Here is a 22,535-nt window from a genome sequence, read left to right on the forward strand (position 1 = left end):
CCTATCGCCTCCTGCTGCTAGACAAAGAAAGTTGGAGCTCCAGCCACTGTTTTGGACCCTAAAGACAGAAACCAACACTGTGGAAGGAAGAGCTGAGAGATGAGTCTGAAACCTTTTTAACATATATTTAATGTTTTTGTATTGACGTATAATCATTTTATATATTTTGGGGGTACATGTGATATTTTGATACTTGTCTACAATGTGTAATGATAAAATCAGGGTATTTGGGATATCCGAAATCTGGAAACTCGATCACACCCCTCAACTGCCAGATTAGCCCTAGAACCCATTTCTAGAATTTAATATAAGAAGAGTTAACCTTTTCTCTCACGTAAGCCATTATAGTTTTAGGTTTTCTGTTCTATGCAGCAAAATCTAAATCTAACAGAGTGTAGATTTCTCAAAACCACTCTTCAAACACCAAAAACTTCAGGTTAAAATATTTCAGTACATTTGACGATACAATATTCATGCGACCGCTTCGCCTACGATCATCTCTCAAATAAACTTTTCTCAATGACCAGTATTCGGAACATAGGATTACTTAAAAACACCAAGTCTGCTCACTGACTTCTCCACATAAATTATATACTCATGCTGTAAAAAATAAATAGTAACAAAAAATTAGGCTGATTGTTAATAGTTACCATAAAGTCAATGCAGAACATTTCAGAAAAGAATAGATAAGTTCATCAAAGAACACACTTCTTATGAAGTGCAAAGTTTTTATAAAGAACAAAGTGACCTTTTAAAGCCAAGTGGAATATGCCTCAAATTAAAACCAGGGCCTGGCGCGGCGGCTCACGCCTATCACCCCAGCACTTTGGGAGGCCGAGGCAGGCAGATCACTTGAGGTCAGGTTGAGACCAGCCTGGCCAGCATGGTGAAATCCCATCTCTACTTAAAAAAACATACAAAAATTAGCTGGGCGTGGTGGGGCATGACTGTAACCCCTGCTACTTGAGAGGCTGAGGCATGATAATTGCTTGAACCCAAGAGGCGGAGGTTACAGTGAACTGAGATCACACTACTGCACTCCAGCTTGGAAGACAGACTAAGACTCCAGTCTTTTTTTTTTTTTTTTTTTTTTTGAGACGGAGTCTCGCTCTGTCGCCCAAGCTGGAGTGCAGTAGCCGGATCTCAGCTCACTGCAAGCTCCGCCTCCCGGGTTCACGCCATTCTCCTGCCTCAGCCTCCCGAGTAGCTGGGACTACAGGCGCCCGCCACCTCGCCCGGCTAGTTTTTTGTATTTTTCAGTAGAGACGGGGTTTCACTGTGTTAGCCAGGATGGTCTCGATCTCCTGACCTCGTGATCCGCCCGTCTCGGCCTCCCAAAGGGCTGGGATTACAGGCTTGAGCCACCGTGCCCGGTGGACTCCAGTCTTAAAAACAAAAAGAAGAAAAAAAATTAAAATCAATGGTGTACCTCAGTATAGGCGGACAAAACAGCACTAGCAAGAAGGGTGTCAGCAATAGGTAAAAATAAAAGGAAATCCTTAAAACACATTAGAATGAGAAGCCTCACAAATGGTCAAGAAAAAGACTTAGGTCAAGTTGTGGGTTGAAGAAAAATTAATAAAGTCAGAAGACAGAAAGATAGAGAAACGTTACTACAGACAAAAGAATCATTTATGGAAAAAATAGAGTCTAAATTGAAGTTTTAAAAAAGGTAAAAAGGTTGTGGTCACTTACTAAAATCTAGAGGTCTTCTTTTTTGTAGTGATTTTAGGTAGGGTTAAAAAGAAGTGTATGCCAGGAAAATGACTTAGCATTGACTGAATGTGACTGGAAAAGCCTCATGGTTGAACAGTAACTGCATCTGGCTTCTGAAATTCCTCACCAGTTAATCACACCCATCCAGACTTTTTTGCTGGCCCCGAAGCTCAGGAGGGATCTACCCCACAGAAGGCCCTGAATGTTGCAATCCAAGGAGATAAAAATCCTGACTTGCTGCTACAGGCATCCCCAAGACAGGAGCAGATGGCTTCTTGTTTTGACCAAATTTGCTTCTGGATGAAAGCAAGAAGGCTGCAGGAAGACTCACATTTACTGCACCCCACACAGGACCGGCCCACCATCAATGCAAGGCCAGCAACAGGGATGGTTCCTGCGTTGGGCCCTGCAGGCACAGGGTAAGGGGGTCTGAGCTCACAAGGGCCATGAAAGTGTAAAAGTTTGAGATCTCAGAAAATAAAATAGTGCCACCGAAATACAAAAACGAAGACCTCTAGATTTTAGTAAGTGTTTGTCTATAGTAATACTTACGCCAATTAGTTTCTACAACGCAACACATATATAATTTTGCAAACTACAATTAATTGGGGATGGGAGTGTTTGTTGATGGTCACTATGACATGGAGCAGGGCCTCCATACTTAAAGGATGCTACAGCCCGTGGTACAGTGGTACAAAGAGAAGAAGGAAATCAAGGAGCCTTAGAATAGGCGCACCACATGTAAACGTGCTTTTTAAACTATCAACAAGCACAATGGCAGTGTGGTACATATTTTTTAAGATATTATGGTGTTGACTCATTCTGTGCCATCTTGTAGGCACCCAGAAATATGCATGTTTTAGGACACGGTGTTATAGTATGGGCTGGAAATCATTCACATTCTACAGGGGGCATCATTCAGAGTTTAAAAGAATACTGAAGTGTCTTGAGACTGGTTTTATTAACCCTCAAATGTATGCAATGAGAATGTCCAATCTTTGGATAAACATTGAACTGTCTCATGTAATGATTATTAAACAACAGCATACCCAAGAGTCATGTCCAATTGGGGCTGAAACAGATATTTTAACTACGAAAGTCTTATCCAGCACATAGTGGCAGCGCATGCTGAAAAAAATTCTTTTATCGTCAACTATGACACAATAGTTTTCACATCAAATGAATACATCCAGCTACCAACAGAGGCTACTCCAGATAACGGACATTAGGTATCAACTAGGTCCTTTAATTTCAACAGTTTACAAGCACTGGGTTAAATTTAAGTGTGAGCCAAGGGACTGTCCCATTTAGAGCTGAAGTGAGAATTCTGACAGTATGACTGACTACAAGTAACCCTTGAAAAGATATTTACTAGAAAATTGAATAGCATGAAACCATCTGCCCACTATCCCAGATCTGGAATATTCGAGTGTTTGAATGGAAATGATGATAAGCAACTGAGAACAAGACAGAGAGAAGAGGGATGACCCTGGGCTATGGCCAGTCTACACATAAGACGACTCCATGGTGGCCTGGGATGCAAACAGAATCACAATTTTTCTGGTCACCAATGTCCTTTTCCGGGAAAGGGGGAGGCACTGCTGAAGAGAGACCACAAAAATGCTAAATATTTTCTCATTCTCTGTAGTGCATTTATCCTCTGATTCTCATAACATAAAGTGTACTGATTTTTTAAGTTAAAGATGCAACATAAATGTACATACGAAGCGCCAGCACACGGATACGAACACACTTCATTCCTGTCGCTGTCTCACACTGAAAGAGATGCAATTTCTTAAATCTAGCTGAGGGGTTATGTACTGAAAGGCAGGCCTAAGTGCTGGCCTGGGAACTTTATAGGCCACATCAAAGTTGATCCCCAACCACTGGCACCTTTTGAAGAAGCAGCATTTGTGGTTAGAGGCACAACTTCAGATCGATCCCAAAGTCGGAAAATACACAGAAACTACATTCATTGAGCAGTCTGGTATTCAACCGATTTCTTTCGTAATTGAATGAAGGCATAATAACACTGATGGTTTCCCATCCTCTAAACCAGATGAAAACACAGTAACATAGTTGTTGGCCTGTATGAAGTCAGGATCCACCTCCTTTATAGAACCTACAGGTTATTTTCTCAGCCTCTGGTTACCTGGATAAAAAGCTCTGAGATCCAGTGGCCTATACTTTACATGTTCAGAACTTTAAGAATCCAATAGTCAGAAATCCAGATGACATTTAAAAGATAAACCTTGGTTTCAGAAATCCAAATGGCATTTATCTATTTATTTATTTATTTAGAAACAGGGTCTGGCTCTGTCGCCCAGGCTGGAGTGCAACAGTGCAATCTCGGCTCACTGCAGCCTCTGCCTTCCAGACACAAGCAATCCTCCCACCTCAGCTTTCGGAGTAGCTGGGACTACAGGCGTGCTACCATGCCCAGCTAATTTTTGTATTTTTTTGTAGACACAGGATTTCGCCACGTTACCCAGGCTGGTCTTGAACTCCTGTACTCGGGCAATCCACCGGCCTCAGCCTCACAAAATGCTGGGATTACAGGTGCGAGCCACTGCAATGGCCCAATGACTTTTATAAGGTGACACAAGCTAACTGATGGAAGGCAGGGTGATCCTCAGTGGTCATGGCCAAAGCCTTCAGAACCCCAGAGGCTAAGAGGGAGCAAGCATGCTCTTTTCAAAAAGACTTTCCACAGAACGATTTCTAAAGCAAACTGGGAAAATGGGCAATTAGAGAATGAGGTCCTTCCAGATTTCTTCAAGTTACAAATATCCCAAGAAGCCTGCATCTAGTCACAGAGATGTGAGTTGACACAAAACACAGCACTATTCATTCCTCTACTCATGAGTTGTATTTAACAAAGTTCAGCCAGTTTTCAGGGCAGCCACATCTCCCGCAGTCTAGAGTCTCCCCCTTTCCAGAGGTCTTTTGTTTGTTTGTTTGTTTGTTTATTGAGATGCAGTCTCGCCCTGTCACCCAGGATGGAGTGTAATGTTGTGATCTTGGCTCACTGCAACCTCTGTCTCCCAGGTTCAAGCGATTCTCCTGCCTCAGTGTCCCGAGTAGCTGGGATGACAGGCACGCGCCACCATGCCCAGCTAATTTTTTTTCTTTTTGTATCTTTAGTAGAGACAGGGTTTCACCATGTTGGCCAGGCTGGTCTCGAACTCCTGACCTCATGATCCACCCACCTTGGCCTCTCAAAGTGTTGGGATTACAGGCGTGAGCCACTGCACCCAGCCAGGTCTTTAATTTTACAAGGAGTGTTGGGTTCTTGTCAAGACAGTCTCAACCGTCTTTTAAAGAGGTCAAGCCCACCCCACAGCTGGGACAAGTTGTGGCTGTTGTTTCTGGCTGAAAGACTTCCTCCAAATACCCTAGAGAAGCCTTCTCCAATAATTATAGAAGATTCTAGAAAACATCTAACCGTGTTTTGTTGTTGTTGTTGTTGTTGTTTCCTGGAATTCTCTTGATTTTTTTTTCTCTATCCACACGTTGATATTATTTGACTCACTAGTAGTAATGCACTAGTGTCCCCTAGTTTTACGTTTGGACTCCATGGAAGCCAGCATACAAGCTCAGGCATTATACAGACTTGGTTCTGAATCCTGGGGCTTCTGCTAATCCTTGAGTTATCCTGAGCAATGTATTTATTCACTGTGACCTCAATTTCTTCTTCTATCTTTCTTTTATCCCTTTCTCCATTTTTCCTTTGGCCACTCCAGCAATTTTTCTCTGTATGTTTTTGTTTTTTTAAAAAGTGAGCCAAACAGCAAAAACTGAGATTTTCTGCCTAGAGGAAAAAAGGTAACTTTCTACACAGAGCCTACTAATTTGTAAAGGCCTATAAAATTTACTATCATTAATCTCATATTAAATTGCTGAGGTAAGAGTATTTTTAAAAAGAAATTAACCATGGAAACAAAGTGGTATTGATAGATTTGGTCTCCTGAATACAATTATATCATATATTTGGCATTTAGATTTAGCATTTATAAGATGTCTGTTGCAATATCAACAATTATAACATAAAGCTCCATCTTCAGAATGGGAGAAAGCAAAAATAATTTTAAATATAAATTACTTGACAGTCACTACAGGGAAAAAAAAGTCCCACTTCAACAGTGAAGTTTAAGTACATTTTTTAAAACTATAATTATAGTATCAGCCGGGCATGGTGGCTCACATCTGTAATCCTAGCACTTTGGGAGGCCAAGGTGGGTGGATCCCAAGGTCAAGAGATTGAGACCAGCCTGGCCAAACTGGTGAAACCCCGTCTCTACTACAAATACAAAAATTAGCCGGGCATGGTAGCATGCGTCTGTAGTCCCAGCTACTCAGGAGGCTGAGGCAGGAGAATCGCTTGAACCCGGGAGGCGGAGGTTGCAGTGAGCTGAGATGGCACCACTGCACTCCAGCCTGGCAACAGAGTGAGACTCCGTCTCAAAAAAAAAAAAAAAAAAAAACTATAATTACAGTATTTTTGATATACATAAACACAAACATATATTCAATGCCTTCCCTCCTATCAAGTCCCATGGTTAAAAGAGAACTCTTAAGTCTGACGATGTACACAATGGCAGTGTGCTTGTGGGCCACACTCTGGCTCTCTGTCACGAGCTCCCTCACCCCTAAAATGCAGAGTTTTAAACGATGACTCCCGGGATTCCTCTGGTCGTGCCCAGTGTCAGATCCTCAACTTAGTAGAGTTTACTAACTAGAAGCTAGGCCCCTAGACACTCATGCATCAGGGATCCTTAAGGAATCTGTTTTCCTGATACTGGAAAACACTATTATGTTTTATTTATGTTTGAGGTTTGATATCATTGTTACCTATATACACAAAACAAATCAAACAAAAAGTGACACCACAGAGAATCCAGTCTGATGTTAAAGTAGATCACTTATAAGCAGATTCCGTTACAGTGGCATGGACTAATTTACTTGTCGGAAAAAGCACACATGGTGTTAAAGCCACCTTTCACTTCATTATTGTGTCCTCCAGATTCCGAGAATGTACAATGCATATAATCTTATCAAGAAGGTATACAAAGGAAATATTTTCATGTATAGACTCTTACCAAATTAAAAGTTCCCTTCCAATATTTAAGAACCTAAAATATCAATTAGAAAACTTCAACCCTATCTGATAGTTTACAATGTAAGGATATATTTGCAAAAAGTTATCTTTATCCAGTTTCACATAGTAAACTTATTTTACTTATTGCACTTGAAAAGTTACACACGATGAACATTCTGGCAAGAGCTGCAGTGCTTTGCAGGGACACAGCAGTGCTTTGTTTTCTGCTGGCAGTGGACAAGCATTCGGTGAGAACCAAGGTGCAGGGTGTTAAGGAGACAGACAGACACAGGGCCTGCAGGCATAAAGCTTTCATGACAGACTCGGAAGGGAAATGGTTAGAGTCACACATAAAATAAGACAAGTTCGGCCGGGCGCGGTGGCTCAAGCCTGTAATCTCAGCACTTTGGGAGGCCGAGACAGGCGGATCACGAGGTCAGGAGATCAAGACCATCCTGGCTAACACTGTGAAACCCCGTCTCTACTAAAAAAATACAAAAAAAAAAAAAAAAACCTAGCCGGGCGTGGTGGTGGGCAACTGTGGTCCCAGCTACTCGGGAGGCTGAGGCAGGAGAATGGCGTAAACCCGGGAGGCGGAGCTTGCAGCGAGCTGAGATCCGGCCACTGCACTCCAGCTTGGGCGACAGAGCGAGACTCCGCCTCAAAAAAAAAAAAAAAAAAAAGACAAGTTCACCAACAATGAGATCATATGGTAAGACACAGTCCACAAACAAGTAAAACAAATTCACAAATAAAATAATGACCATGTGTTGTGAATGCTATAAGGAAACAGAGATCTAGATTAGAACAGGGAGAATGGCAGGAACAGCCATCCCTTATGGGGGCATTACTCTGTGCCCAGCCAGTCCTCACCCTCTGCTAATTCAGAGTGCAAGGCAGACATCAGTAGTGTCAAGTTAGACACAGGAAACTGAAGTTAAGAAGGTTGGAGGGGGCCGGGCGCGGTGGTTCATGACTGTAACCCGAGCACTTTGGGAGGCTGAGGCACGCAAATCACCTGAGGTCAGGACCTCGAAACTAGCCTGGCCAACGTGGCAAAACCCTGTCCCTACTAAAAATACAAAAATCAGCTGGGTGTGGTGGTGGTACACACCACGCCTGTAGTCCAAGCTACTCAGGACGCTGAGGCACGAGAACTGCTTGAACCCAGGAGGTGGAGGTTGCAGTAAGTCCAAGATCGCAGCCCTGCACTCCAACCTGGGAGACAGAATGAGACTCCCGCTCCAAAAAAAAAAAAAAAAAAAAAAAAAAAGCAAGCATTTAAGTCTCAGCGGCTTTATCATGATGCCCTTTTGTCACCTACCATGTTAGCATGTCGACTTGCTGGAGGCAACAGACTACAGGTGTTCCGGAATGTTCCCTTTCCCTTTACACACATGATCTGGTTTCATACCCAGATTTTCAGAAAGGCACAGACTTACAGGGATGAGAGCGCTTAAAAAACATTTTACAAGCACATGTTCACTTATTTAAAGACATGTCCTCCCTGCCCCCACACACAAATAAATCTTTTTAGAAGGAAAAAAAATGCTTACGATTACCTTCTTTTTTTTTTAAACTGAGGTGACTTTTTTTTCCTAGACTTAATTCGACTCCTCAAGCACATTAGCAAGCAGAGCAAAGATGTACTGTTACAAATAACAACCTTTTCTGTTGTTTAAAGTTATAACACAAAGCATTACAGATACTTTAAACAGATTATTAATAAGCACAATGACATAACAATTGCACTTATGATCATTTAATCCCCCTTAAATTAAGAAGCCCTGACTTGAACATTTATAAAGAGATAAAATTATGCTACTCTAATTGTAGATACGTGTCATTATAAATTTGTCCAAACTCATAGAAGGTACAACACCAAGAGGGAACCCTAATGTAAACAAAGGACTTTGGGTGACAATGATGTGTCAATGCAAGTTTATCAATTGTGACAGATGTACTCTGCTGGGGGATGTTGATAATGAGGGAAACTACGCATGGGCGGGGGCAAGACTTGTATGGGAAACCTCTGTACCTTCCACTTGATTTTGTGTGAACGTGAAACTGATCTAAAAAATAAAGTTGAACAAAAAAGAGAAATAAAGCCACAGGACCATTCTCAACCACACTCATCACAGGTATATATACACAAAAACTTCTACTGTTTCTTGCATTTTAATAACAACGGAGTCATTGATCAAATTTAAAAGAAAACAGGAGTTACACATTCACCGTGGTTGAGAGTAATTGCTAAAACTATTAATGGTGCATCAAAGAACTCCTTCCTAGTCGAAGGAGGGGCATGAAAGGAGAGCATGATTTCACTCCTTTCTCAGCCAATCAAGAAAGCATACAGAATAGACGTGAATGAGAGAGGTGTTTTAGAGATATTCATTCACCCTTAAAATGTGGGACACTCGCATTTTGTAGAGACACAGTGCAGTTCAGTATCTCAGTTGAGAGTCCCCTCCCACCCCCATTTAATTAAACGCTGAAGTTTGCGTTTCAGAAAGCCCTGAGTTTGCGTGCCAGCTCCATGTACTTGTTTTGCAGCCTTGTTCTTAAATCCTGCAGCTCTTGGTTGGAGCTTCTATTTTGTTCCTGTGAACTGTCCCCACAGGCCTGACTCCCACAGAGCGCAGCTGAAGGGACAAGAGGAGAGGACATCAAGGGATACCCATGGTGGCACACACTGGCTCACTCCAGTTCCTGCACAGATCTACGAAAGCTTCAGGGCCTCGTTCACTCCCAGCAAATGCAGCAAATATACAGCACTTAAAGAAGTCACAGAAATATTACTCAAACTGGAAGCAAAACATTTTTTTTGTTGTTTACTGATATGCTTCCAGCAAATGAGAGAAATGCAACATGCACTAAGATGTTCTGGGTCACACTGGCTACGTAACCTGTTATTTATTTCTCTGTGCCACAGTTTCTTCATTTGTACAATGGGATAATAAAAGAATCCACCTCATCTAGCTGCTGTATTTTACAATGTCCATCTTTGGGCCGGGCACAGTGGTTCACTCCTGTAATCCCAACACTTGGGAAGACTGAAGCGGGTGGATCACTTGAGGCCTGGAGTTCAAGACCACCCTGGCCAACATGGCGAAACCCCATCTCTACTAAAAACACAAAAATTAGCTGGGCCTGGTGGTACATGTCTATAGTCCCAGCTACTCAGGAGGCTGAGGCACAAGAATCGCTTGAATGTGGGAGGCGGGAGTTGCAGTGAGGTAAGATCACATCACTGCACTCCAGCCTGGGCAACAGAGCAAAACTCTGCCTCAAGAAAAAAAAAAGGAAAATGTCAATCTGTGCAAAGCTTAGAATGCGGCCTGCCTGGCACATGGTAAGCACTGGACAAGCCTGTGCTCAACAGACTAAAAGGTGTTATTTTGTAATGTTATAATTAAAAGAGACTACTAAATATTTTTAAATGCCATTGAAAAAATAAATCTTGGCCTAGTTTTGCCTTCTCTGTAAGGATGGTTTTATGTTTCCAACTTGAGATCAAAATCACAACAATTTTGTCTTTTTGTTTAGTAGGTGTCTTAGTCCATTCCTGCTGCCTAACAAAATACCTTAGATCGGGTAATTTATAAAGAATCGATACTTATTTCTCACAGTTCTGTAGGTTGGGAAGTCTATGATCAAGGACAAAAGGGGACTAGGGCACTCCCTTCAACCTTTTTTATTTACTTTTTGTTTTTCAAAATATATGGAACGCTTCACAAATTTGCACTGTCATTCTTGCATAGCAGCCATGTTCATCTCTCTGTGGTTCCAATTTTAGTATATGTGCTGGTGCAGTTAGCACATTATTTCTCTTTTTTTAAAGAGTCAGAGCCTCACTCTGTTTTTTATTTGATTATTTTATTAAGGAGTCTCACTCTGTCACCCAGGCTGGAGTATAATGGCGCAATCTTGGCTCACTTCAACCTCCACCTCCCAGATTCAAGTGATTCTCCTGCCTCAGCCTCCTGAGGAGCTGCGATCACAGGTGCACGCCACCACACCCAGTTATTTTTTTGTACTTTTCAGTAGAGACAGGATTTCACTATGTTGGCCAGGCTGGTTTCCAACTTCTGACCTCAGGTGATCTGCCTACATTGGCCTCTCAAAGTGCTGGGATTACAGGCGCGAGCCACCACGCCCGGCCAGAGCTTCACTCTGTGGCCCAGAATGGAGTGCAGTGGCATGATCATGGCTCACCCCAGCTTCAAACTCCTGGGCTCCAACCTGTTTCTTTTATTTATTTTTTTGTTTTTATTTTTATTTTTTTCCCAACATGTTTTATAAGAGCACTAATCCCATTAGCGAGGGTGGAACAATCATGACCTCAGCGTTTCCCAAAAGGCCTCAGCTGTTACTCAATACTATCACACTGGGCATTAGGTTCCAACACAGGAATTTTGGTGGAACACATATATTCAAACCACAGCATAGGGTCACTTTAAACTTACAATTCTATAAACAGTTCTGACTACAAAACTAGACGAATGAAGAGAAGAAGCAACACCTCCATGCTACCGGGATAAAATTTCCAAAGACCTCACTACAATAGTTACCAACAAAGAGGATTTTGAATTAGTACAAATTCACAGATTTTGGGGGTAATCCAGACTAAAAGAGTTTTACTTCACTAATTTAAGCCTGTGTTTTCAAATGAAGGGCAGTATCACATGCAAATACAACACATATATCCAAATTCCTAACTGGGTCCTAAGTAGGATTGGCTTTACTTTGCAAGGCTCTAGAAGAAAGATAGCCAAAGTTGTATTACAAGATTGGCAGCCTAGGCTTTTAAAACACATCCTGACATTGACACGAAGACCCCAGGGTGAGTGTGGGGTCAACAGTTATCACCAAAAATATGGCCTTCTGTTCCATGTACTAACACATTGATCTGTTTTATTTAGATCCTGAGTTTAGTGACCTCAAGAATTATTTACCATAGTGAACAGGGAAAATTTCCATATTTGCCAAGGCTTTCTTTAAGAAAGAGCTGGGCCGGGCACAGTGGCTCACACCTGTAATCCCAGCACTTTAGGAGGCCAAGGTGGGAAGATCACGAGGTCATGATATCGAGACCATCCTGGCTAACACGGTGAAACCCCGCCTCTACTAAAAACATAAAAAATTAGCCAGGCATGGTGGTGGGCGCCTGTAGTTGCAGCTACTCGGAAGGCTGAGGCAGGAGAATCACTTGAACCCGGGAGGCGGAGCTTGCAGTGAGCTGAGATCCGGCCACTGTACTCCAGCCTGGGCGACAGAGTGAGACTCCGTCTCAAAAAAAAAAAAAAATTTACTGAAGATAACCAAAGTTGAACAGAAAACAGGTGATTAATAACTGACACTCAAAAAGAACATTCCACATATTCTTTGAAAACGCATGGAGTCATATCAATATTTAAATACAGTTCACTATGAGTCATGTTTAAATAGTCATATAACTGATGCCATACATCAGATATTTATCAGAAACTATGAACCATTCGTGGTGCTGGAAAATAAGATGACAAACTAGGGAAGAGATGGCAGGAGATGAAGAGGAAAAGTAGGTCAGGTTCAGATTTGGAACGAATGCGGTGATGCTTCAGTACATTCAGATGAGACTATTTGGAGATCAGACGAGCATTTTTATCCCAGCTTCCGTGGGTTCCGCAGAGCACTTGCATCAAATGCTAGACACACAATACTAAAGGTTTCTCCTCACTGTTCTGAAGCTTGACGTTATCTCCCTTAACACTTAACTACAGGTTTCATCAAATAAACATCAAATTATTTCCAAGATAAACATCAGTAGGTGTTAGTTGAAAGGAAGTGGAGGGAGGCTCAGCTTCTTCATTTCTTTGAAGCTTTATTTTGGTTTCAATAAAAAAAAACTCAGATGGCCAGCTATGTAGACTGAACTGACTGAACAGTGACCACTTTTCCCCCATAAGACAGCTGACATAAGGAAGACAACCAAATGAATCTGGAAGATTTCAAAGAAAACGTCCAGTGCTGTACTGAAAAAAAGAGAGCAGTTTAAACAGAAAAAAAAATATATTAATAGAAAGGCACCTAGACAAACAAGTCACAAACCAAATAAAGTGTCAATAGGAGTGCCAATCAAATTGTATATATCCATCCAAAAGAGAGAAGGTGACTGAGAACAAGAATCCCCCAAATAAGCATTTATGTAATTAAAGAGCCTCTTAACATACGTTGTGTTTCATACGTGCTTGGTGAACACTGATAACTACAGGTAATCTTATTTTAGAAAGCAATGTCAGGGGGCCAGACACAGTGCCTCATGCCTGTAATTCCAGCACTTTTGGAGGCCGAGTTGGGTGAATCACCTGAGGTCAGGAATTCAAGACAAGCCTGGCCAACATGGTGAAACTCTTGTCTCTACTAAAAATACAAAAATTAGCCAGGCATGGTGGTGCATGCCTGTAGTCCCAGCTACTCGGGAGACTGAGGCAGGAGAATCACTTGAACCCGAGAGATGGAGGTTGCAGTGAGCCACTGCACTACAGCCTGGGTGGCAGAGCGAGACTCCATCACAAAAAAAAAAAAAAAAAAAAAAAGAAAGCAATGTCAGGGGACACTCACCTAGCAAGAATCAGATTACAGAACCTGTTTAAGCATCTTATTTCCAGAGACCTGTAATGTGTGCAAGCGCAACCATAGATTTAGGCAGTTTTCTTTCTTCAAAATGAGTCATACCCAAGTCACTAATGTTAAGAATGGGTTTTCAGTCTGTGCTTTAATCCAGAAAAGCATTCTGGGTGAGCTCAGTGAGAGTTCTTTGGGTCCTTCATTAGATAGCCTTATCACCTTTCTTTTGTTTTGTTTTGTTTTGAGACAGAGTCTCACTCTGTCGCCCAGGCTGGAGTGCAGTGGCGCAATCTCGGCTCCCTGCAGGCGCCTGCCACCAAGCCCGGCTAATTTTTTGTGTTTTTAGTAGAGACGGGGTTTCACGTGTTAGCCACGATGGTCTCGATCTCCTGACCTCGTGATCCACCCGCCTCCGCCTCCCAAAGTGCTGGGATTACAGGCTTGAGCCACCACACCCGGCCCCTTATCACCTTTCTTTACAATACCTCCATCAAGAATTCTTGGTTGTTTACTACCCCGTGGGCTGGTAGATTTCATTAGCTTTCAAAGTATACAGAAAAATCTCAGCTTTTGAAAATTCCAGAGGAATGACACAGTAGCACAAGCAGCTTTTTAAATATACAGAATTGTGATTTATTTACATCAAGACTGCCTATTAAGAATTTTTTTCTGAAGATTAGAGGATACCAAGAAAACTACTAAAAACTTTTTTTTCCCTTAAGATATGGGTCTAGTTAAGAGTGCATTGCTCACCGTATTTGAACCACTCAACTTTCAGATATCAGGGTCTTCATATCTTTAATTCCTATTATTAAAATATTTCTGGGTTTTTTTTTCCCAACAATAACATGAAAAATAAACTCTTAGGACCTGCTCTCAGGACATATTCAGTAGCCATCTAACTACACCGGAGACAATATCAACAAGGAGTGAACATTTTACCAATCAAGAAACTAACTCTCGGCTGAGCGTGGTGGCTCACGCCTGTAATCCCAGCACTTTGGGAGGTGGAGGCGGGTGGATCACCTAAGGTCAGGAGTTCGAGACCAGTCTGACCAACATGGTGAAACCTCGTCTCTACTAAAAATACAAAAAATTAGCCGGGTGTGGTGGCGGGCACCTGTAATCCTAGCTACTCCAGAGGCTGAGACGGGAGAATTGCTTGAACCCGGGAGGCAGAGGCTGCAGTGAGCCAAGATCACACCATTGCACTCTAGCCTGGGCAACAAGAGTGAAACTCCGTCTCAAAAAAAAAAAAAGAAAAGAAACTCGCTCTCTGGATAACCTGCCCAAGATCCCTACAAATGTAAATACTGGTTTAAATACATGTAATAAAAAATCATTTTTGCTTTTCTTCCCCAAGGTAGTATAGTCTTAAAGACTAAACGCAAGGATGGGGGTGTCCAGTCTTTTGGCTTCCCTGGGCCACATTGGAAAAAGAAGAATTGTCTTGGGCCACACATAAAATACACTAACAATAGCTAATGAGCTAAAAAGGAAAAAAAAAAAAAAAAAGTCTCATGTTTTAAGAACGTTTACAAACTGGTGTTGGGCCACATTCAAAGTAGTCCTGGGCAGAGAACTGTACAATCTTGGACTAAAGCAGTGATTCACAAAGAGCAATTACTCTGGGTCAAGTAGTGTCTGAAGGTCTAGGAAAACAAAAATCAGGCAGGGTTCCTACATCCAAGGAGTTTCCCTATGGGGTCATGAGAAACAATCATCAAGTTCAGATGGTGGGTAGTATAAATCAGGCTGGAGGGGGAAGGCTAGAAGAATGATAAAATACTAGTTACCAGTCCTGCCCTATGTTTGTTGACAGATTTCATTTCAAAAAACATCATGGTCAAGAGTCCAGCTACCTAGGTAGGCTATTTGCAACTCAAGAGAAAGGAGCACTTTTGAGCAAAAGTAACATCTACATCTGAATAGGGGTGTAAGGAAACGTAATGCCTATGAAAAACATAAATAGCAGGCCAGGCACAGTGGCTCACGCCTGTAATCCTAGCACTTTGGGAGGCCAAGGCGGGCTCACCACGAGGTCATGAGATCGAGACCATCCTGGCTAACATGGTGAAACCCCATCTCTACTACAAATACAAAATATTAGCCGGGCGTGGTGGCGGGCGCCTGTAGTCCCAGCTACTTGGGAGGCTGAGGCGGGAGAATGGCATGAACCTGGGAGGCGGAGCTTTCAGTGAGCCAAGATCGTGCCACTGCACTCTAGTCTGGGCAACAGAGCGAGACTCGTCTCAAAAAAAGAAAAAGAAAAAGAAAAACATAAATAGCAGATGGGAGCAACAGCAATTCTTCCTGTTTCTCAAGTTGAGTGGCCCATGTTAATGCAGTTAGCCTGCCAGGTGAGAGAGCTCCAGCGGGAGACACCTCCCCAAGGAGTCAGACAGTAACTACAAACACTGTTCAAGAGCTAAAGCATATTCTTACTGTGTTTTAAGAACTAGCTATTCTTGGAAATATTTTCCTTCAGTTTCTAATCTCCAAATACCTTCTTTTCGATGGAAATTTAAGATGTGTAAATCTCTTATCTGTCTAGTGATTAAGACCTTTGAACTAAATGTAATCGATGCCAAATTCTTCCATATTCTCTACACTGATATTTACATACTTTAAATAACAGCCAATTGAACTGGAATATCTCACATGGCTTAGTCAGGCAAAAGAAGTGGATGGAGGGACAGACTGAAGAAAAAGAATATAATTGATCCGAGTAGTAAACTTAATGACTCTCTGCTGTATCTCTACCACCTGTATCTACAGACCAACATTTGCCTCGCTGTAATTACTGATTCCTTTGTTTGCTTTCACCCATCGTAGGCTACTTAAAGGAGCTGCGTCTCCCAACTTCATCAATAAACAAACGTGAATTCTGCAATATTTTAATGTGGTTTGTATGTTCCCATGTCGCATTCATAGGGTAGAAAAACCTCATGTCAGCTATTCATTTGTATACAAAAAAAACAAGTTTTCAACATATTCTTAGCATGTTGAAGCCACTTGAACCACTTTGACAAAGTTTTACCCGAGAAATACATGAACAGATGCCACTGATCTTTCATTTGAAGAACAAATTCATCACAAAAGCAATTATTTGTACCTTTTAACTATATATATATATTTTTTTACTTACGGCTTCAAATGTGTAAGTGTGTATCTTGCTCGTCCAATCCAATAACATATTTATAGAGCAGAAATAGAAGAATCTTCATACAGTTGAAGTATGATGTGTGCCTGCAGTAGCAGAAAACTGACACCCACACGGAACATTGCCTAAAGTTGAGAAGTGGTAGAATCTAAACATCTACCAATCACTCCTTCGGTTTGTTTGTATTTTCCAGTTTTGCTTTTTTGTTTGTTTGGTTTTTTTTTTGTTTTTTGTTTTGAGACTGAGTCTCACTCCGTCGCGCAGGCTGGAGTGCAGTGGTGCGATCTCAGCTCACTACAACCTCCACCTCCCTGGGTTGAAGCGATTCTCCTGCCTCAGCCTCCCGAAGAGCTGGGACAATAGGCGTACGCCACCATACCCAGCTAATTTTTTTGTATTTTTAGTAGAGACGGGGTTTCATCATGTTAGCCAGGTTGGTGTCGAACTCCTGAACTCAGGCAATCCATCTGCCTCAGCCTCCCCAAGTGCTGAGATTACAAGCGTGAGCCACTGTGCCCAGCCTGCATTTTCCAGCTTTAAAACCAAAATGACACCATCACTATCACTAGCAAATCACATCAGAAGGTTTAAAAAAAAAAAAAAAAAGAAAATATCATCTACTTGGAAATACACATCAAAAGGCATATCAGTCACCCAGTTACTCATCTGTGTCATAAATTGCTGTTCAACCATCGATACTGTGTCATTCCAGCTAAATACACAACCTACAAGATGAGCCAAGGCTTCCAAACAAAACATATGGTACGGTCTGTGAGAAATCAGGAGGCAGTATGGTGCATTAGAAACATTAAGATAAAAAATGAATTGCAAAGAACTATCACTGCCCTTCCCATTCTACTACCCGCCTTAAATCACACTGACATGGCCCTCTGGACTAGATGACCCACAGCCAGCCCCTTCAGCTCTTACCCAGGGAGTATCTGCTGTATGTTAGGGGAGGAACATGAAGAAGGGGAAGGAGATAAAGGAGTCTCAGTTGAAGAGGATGCCACTGGCTAATTCATTTAAAATGAGACAATTTTCAGACCAAGTATTGATTTAATAAAGTGCCAAGTGTTCATGGCATAGATTATATCGATGGTATGAGAATGTCTTATACTTCAACCCAGCTCACAGGTATAGACAATAAAGACCCCTACCATCACCTCAACTACAACTACAGTTTTAATATGCAAAGCAGAAGCCTATGAAAATGAAAATTTTGCAAATAAAGGATCAACATCCAGAAATGTTTTAGAATGAGTAAACTGTATTGCTAGAACTAGACATGCTTACGGGAACCCTGCATTATTATTTAACTACAGGTTACTTTAGAAATCAATTTCATACCATTGTGAAAAGTTACAAATTTTTTTTATTTAATAAGAATTCCATCAATAAGAATCAGCTAAAGAAAACTAGACACTGATCTGAGGAAAGATCTCAAGATGGACACAAAAATCTCTCTCTAATAATCCTATTTAAAACTAAGGCCGATGGCACTCAGAAATGAGACAGCAGAAGGTGAATGTTGACCATCTAAGAGGTATGTGACATGTAAGAGGAGGGGAAATAAATCACAAATGATGTCTTAGTTGTGCCCCTACCTCCTCCTCCAAAAAAAGAAAAAGAAAAATCCACTGTGGTATTTGCCAAACGTTCATTACAAGCTGGTTCCTAGATGTGAGAGTAAAGAAAAGGACAGCATTCTGAAATGTGCCTTATTTGCACAGCGTGATGTCACATGGCCGTGAAACATGCCTTTCCACGTATCCAGCCCTTTACTGGACCACAGGTTCAGTTAGAAAGTGACATCCAAAGATGAACAAAGCAAGGTCCTAACCTCGCAGAACTCACAATGCAGAGTAAGTAGTCACAGCACAGAATTAGGGCTAAATTCATTTTTACTTCGTTAGGTTTATAATTGACTAATGTGTAAAGATTTCAAGCCACCTGCTTCTCTAGGGGCCTGATATTCGCAACTTCACAAAGGCTGTTACTAAAATGCACTCAGTTAAGTTGTTCAATAATGATTGATCCAAAGCAGACCAACAACATTCAATAACCTGGAGGGACATCCTCAGCTTTCACTCATCGTGTTGTGTTTCTGAAAAGTTCCCACAATGTAATACTATTTGTCTCCCTCAGATAATACACAGTTTCATTTTTCATTTCAGACTCTACCTTGGAAGGACGCTCAGATGCATGAGCCATCAGTACTCATTACTTGTAATGTCTCAGGGCTTTAGGACAATTACTACTAAGGTTATTGCCTGGAAACAGAATAATTACTCTAACTGGAGTTCATCAGCTACTCGTCTTCATAGTTGTGCTTACTGATGAGGTGAAATTTTGGCCCATTTATGGAAGTCATCTCAGCTGCCAAAGGCGATGTTCAGAAGACACATGCTCTCCATGAACATAATGTCCTGGAGACAGCCTTCAACACTGAACAGACATGGGGTGCTTGGTATGGATCAGAAACTGTTATAGGGCACCGTTATGGGTCCACAAAACAGACACATCCCTGCCTCCTGGAAGTTTTAATCTAGAGGAGCAGAGACATTACATAATCTCATCAATTCTGGTAAATGCAGGAACAAAAATGCCCAGCGCCAGAAGGTGTGGGAGCATCTTTGCAAGAGTGACATTTAAGCTGAGACTTGAACTAAGAGTAACTTCAACAGTGAGGAAAAGAATATTCCAGGCAGAAGAAACAGTGGGCACAAGCTTGGAGCCCTGGGAGACCTGAGAGGCTATTGGCATGGCTGAAGAGGGTGGGTGAGAGAGTGTGTAGGTACGGAGGTAAGAGAGGAAAATAGAAGGTGAACATGCTGAGAGTTTGCGTTTCATTCCAGGTGTAATGGAGAGTTAGGTCTAAAATCTTATGCAGAGGAATGTCATGCTTGGATTTAGGAGAGTATTCAGGCAGTGATCCAGGAGAGGATAGAAGCTTCTACTAGATTCAAGGCTTCAAGTAGAGGGAAATGGACATATGTGAGTTTCACTACCCAAGAAGGAGGCCATATGGGGAATTCCAGGAGACAAGCCTACTTTTCTGGTATGATTGGAAGAAGGCGCTGTCTACCAGGAAAGTGAGTGCTAAAGGTCCTCCCTGACATTGAGTTGAAAATAGACATTGCATAAATGTTAAGAGTTAAAATGTTTAAATTCTACAATAATTTACATCCTATGCTTTATGTAGAAAACCATTCACCAGTGAAAGTTTTTATAAAAGACATTAAACAGCATCAAGTTTCAATTATTTTTAAGGCCAGTGGTTTGTTTATCTAGTGTAGTAAAATTAAATTGTTATTCCCAATTTCACTGGGGATTCATGCGGCAATATTTGTATTGCCATAGTTAACGTGATGTGACCTTAAATTTGAGCCAGGAAAGCAATCACTGAATTAATTGACAGGGTACGCCTAAAAGTCGTCAACTGTTTTAAAAAGACCCTCTCTGGCTGGGCACAGTGGCCGGTAAACCCAGCACTTTGGGAGGCCAAGGCGGGTGGATCACTTGAGGTCAGGAGTTGGAGACCAGCCTGGCCAACATGATGAAACCCCATCTCCCCTAAAACAAAAGACAAAAATTAGCCGGGCATGGTGGCGCACACCTGTAATCCCAGCTCCTCGGGAGGCTGAGGCAGGAGAATCGCTTGAACTCGGGAGGCAGAGGTTGCAGTCAGCTGAGATCGCACCACTGCACTGCAGCCTGCGTCACAGAGCAAGCCCATCTCAAATAATAAAATAAAATAAAATAAAATAAAAATAAAAATAAAAAAGACCCTCTCAAAAGGGCTAAGTATAGACATACCCACATCCACACTTGTTGAGAATGCCCCTCCAAAGAATCCCTGTAACTATCACTACTTGTTTTATTGCTTGGAAAGGCCCCAAAATTCATTAGCCTTGGTTTCTATAGTCATGGAGGATTTCCATGATTCCTGACACACACTTCCTTTTCCTCAGTGTCCCACTGATTCATAAACTTTCTGTCAAAACCCCCACCACTCTCCCTCTACTTGCTTCTATTCAAGCCTCTGCCTTCTGTCTTCAACCCCAAGTCTCTATCCAGTAAAATCTGTTCCACCATTAAGAGTCTGTCTGATGAATCCTTAACAGAAAGCACAGATGCTAGAACAGGATTTTCAAGTGGTCTAGGCATCTGGTCAACTCTTTTGTCTAGAACAAAAAGGGCTCTCTACCATTGCCACTATGGGTAGGAGATTTTAAAATAAGCTTCCCCAGGATCATTCCATTCTGATTTAGAAAACTCAAGTCTGGGCCAGGTTGGTGGCTCACGCCTGTAATCCCAGCACTTTGGAGTTTAAGACCAGCCTGGCCAAGATGGTGAAATCCCATCTCTACTAAAAATACAAAAAAATTAGCCAAACGTGGTGGCACACACCTATAATCCCAGCTACTTGGGAGGTTGAGCAGAGAACTGCTTGAACCTGGGAGGCAGAGGTTGCAGTGAGCCAGGATAGTGCCACTGCACTCCAGCCTGGGCGACAGAGCAAGACTCCGTCACAAAAAAAAAAAAAAAAAAAAAAAAAAAAAAAAAAAAAAAAACCAACCCTACCAACATGTTGATCTTGGACTTCCAGCCTCCAGAACTATGAAAAAATATATTTTGGTTAAGTTATCCCATCTGTTATTTTGTTATGGCCGCCTGAGTAGAGACAGGAACAGAGCACTGGTGCCTCCCCAACTTGTGTTAATGCGGGTACATCCTCCCAGCCTCTCCCAGCCTTCCCTTCCTCTTCTCCTGCTCTGTGCTTTCGTCCCCTGAACACACAATGAGGAGGCAACAGAGGGGCTCAGAAACAAGAGGTCACTGACTGCTGACCTAGAGCAATGCAGTTTTGCTTCCTGTATTGTACTTACCAAAAATTCTGCCCACATAAGGGGAATCTGAACACTTCTTGGAGCAGAAAGGAAGGGCTTTCTTTCCCCTACCCTCAGCCAGGAGCAAGGCTGCACAATTACTATGCTCAAACGTCCCCAAATACAGCCATTTCTTCCTTTTTGGAAGGGCTTTCAAACCTTATTTAACAAGACGCACCACTGCTCACAGGTGCCTTTTCCTCTCTCAAGCCTGGAACTGTGTAATTAGCTAGTGAGGTAGTTAAATGTGTTATCAGAACCAGATTTAAATGGAAATGTGTCCCCAGCCAATTAAACCTCACACTAACCACAGTGCATGTTAGCATCCTCAAACATTTGGTTCTATCTGTTGGATGCTTTCTCTACCTGGTAAACTATGCAAACAACTGCTAACAGGTCAGGGCTTGCTCATTTGCCACGCTTTGTGATATCCTGAGTCTTTTTTTTTTTTTTTTTTAATAGGTATACATCTCTGAAATCTCACCCCCTTCCAACAGGAAGCACACTCAACTCAAAACTGGCCTGGGTTTCCTCCACCCCCCTTAGAAACAGCAGTAACATTTTTTGCCGCATTACATCATTCTGGACTTCTTTGCCCTTTTTCGGAGATTCCTGGTTAGCTTACTGAAGAAATGACACAGAATCCCCCTTTAGTCGTATGCTTAGCCACTGGGGATCCATACAGAAATGAGATTCACAGGTAGGAACTACGGGTCTAAAGAAAGCAAGTTAAAGGAATAGTGTGTGTACATGTGTTACAATCTGCCAACTGGTCCCTCTATCCATCACTTCCTTCTCCCCTTAACATGGCAGTTATTTGTTGCTGGAAACAAGAATATGGTCAAAGAATACATTGCTAATCACAGCATTAACGTTCATCAGGATGATTTGATTTAAGCAAGAAGGGCTAATTAACACAGATCTGGGGTGAGGTGGAGAGATATGAAGCTTGTTGGCTTTAAATTCACTTCTTTGTTAAATTCACAAAAAAAAAGAGTTAGTTAAGTCAAACACAACAACTCAGGAATATTCACAGAACTTCTTTCCCATTAAG

The 22,535-nt window shown here is 41.9% G+C and overlaps 1 protein-coding gene and 1 non-coding gene across 2 annotated transcripts in view; both read right to left on the reverse strand.

The window, feature by feature from the left end:
* The window catches only part of LOC105492302 (brain abundant membrane attached signal protein 1), a 60,093-nt gene that overhangs the window by 25,481 nt on the left and 12,077 nt on the right, over window positions 1-22,535 (reverse strand). The gene's annotated exons all lie outside the window — the stretch shown is intronic.
* Window positions 10,533-10,637, reverse strand: LOC112428563 (U6 spliceosomal RNA). The gene has a single exon (XR_003020569.2). It is a non-coding gene; the product is annotated as a U6 spliceosomal RNA (small nuclear RNA).

Source organism: Macaca nemestrina, chromosome 6 (genome assembly GCF_043159975.1).
Source record: "Macaca nemestrina isolate mMacNem1 chromosome 6, mMacNem.hap1, whole genome shotgun sequence".
Lineage (NCBI taxonomy): Eukaryota > Metazoa > Chordata > Mammalia > Primates > Cercopithecidae > Macaca > Macaca nemestrina.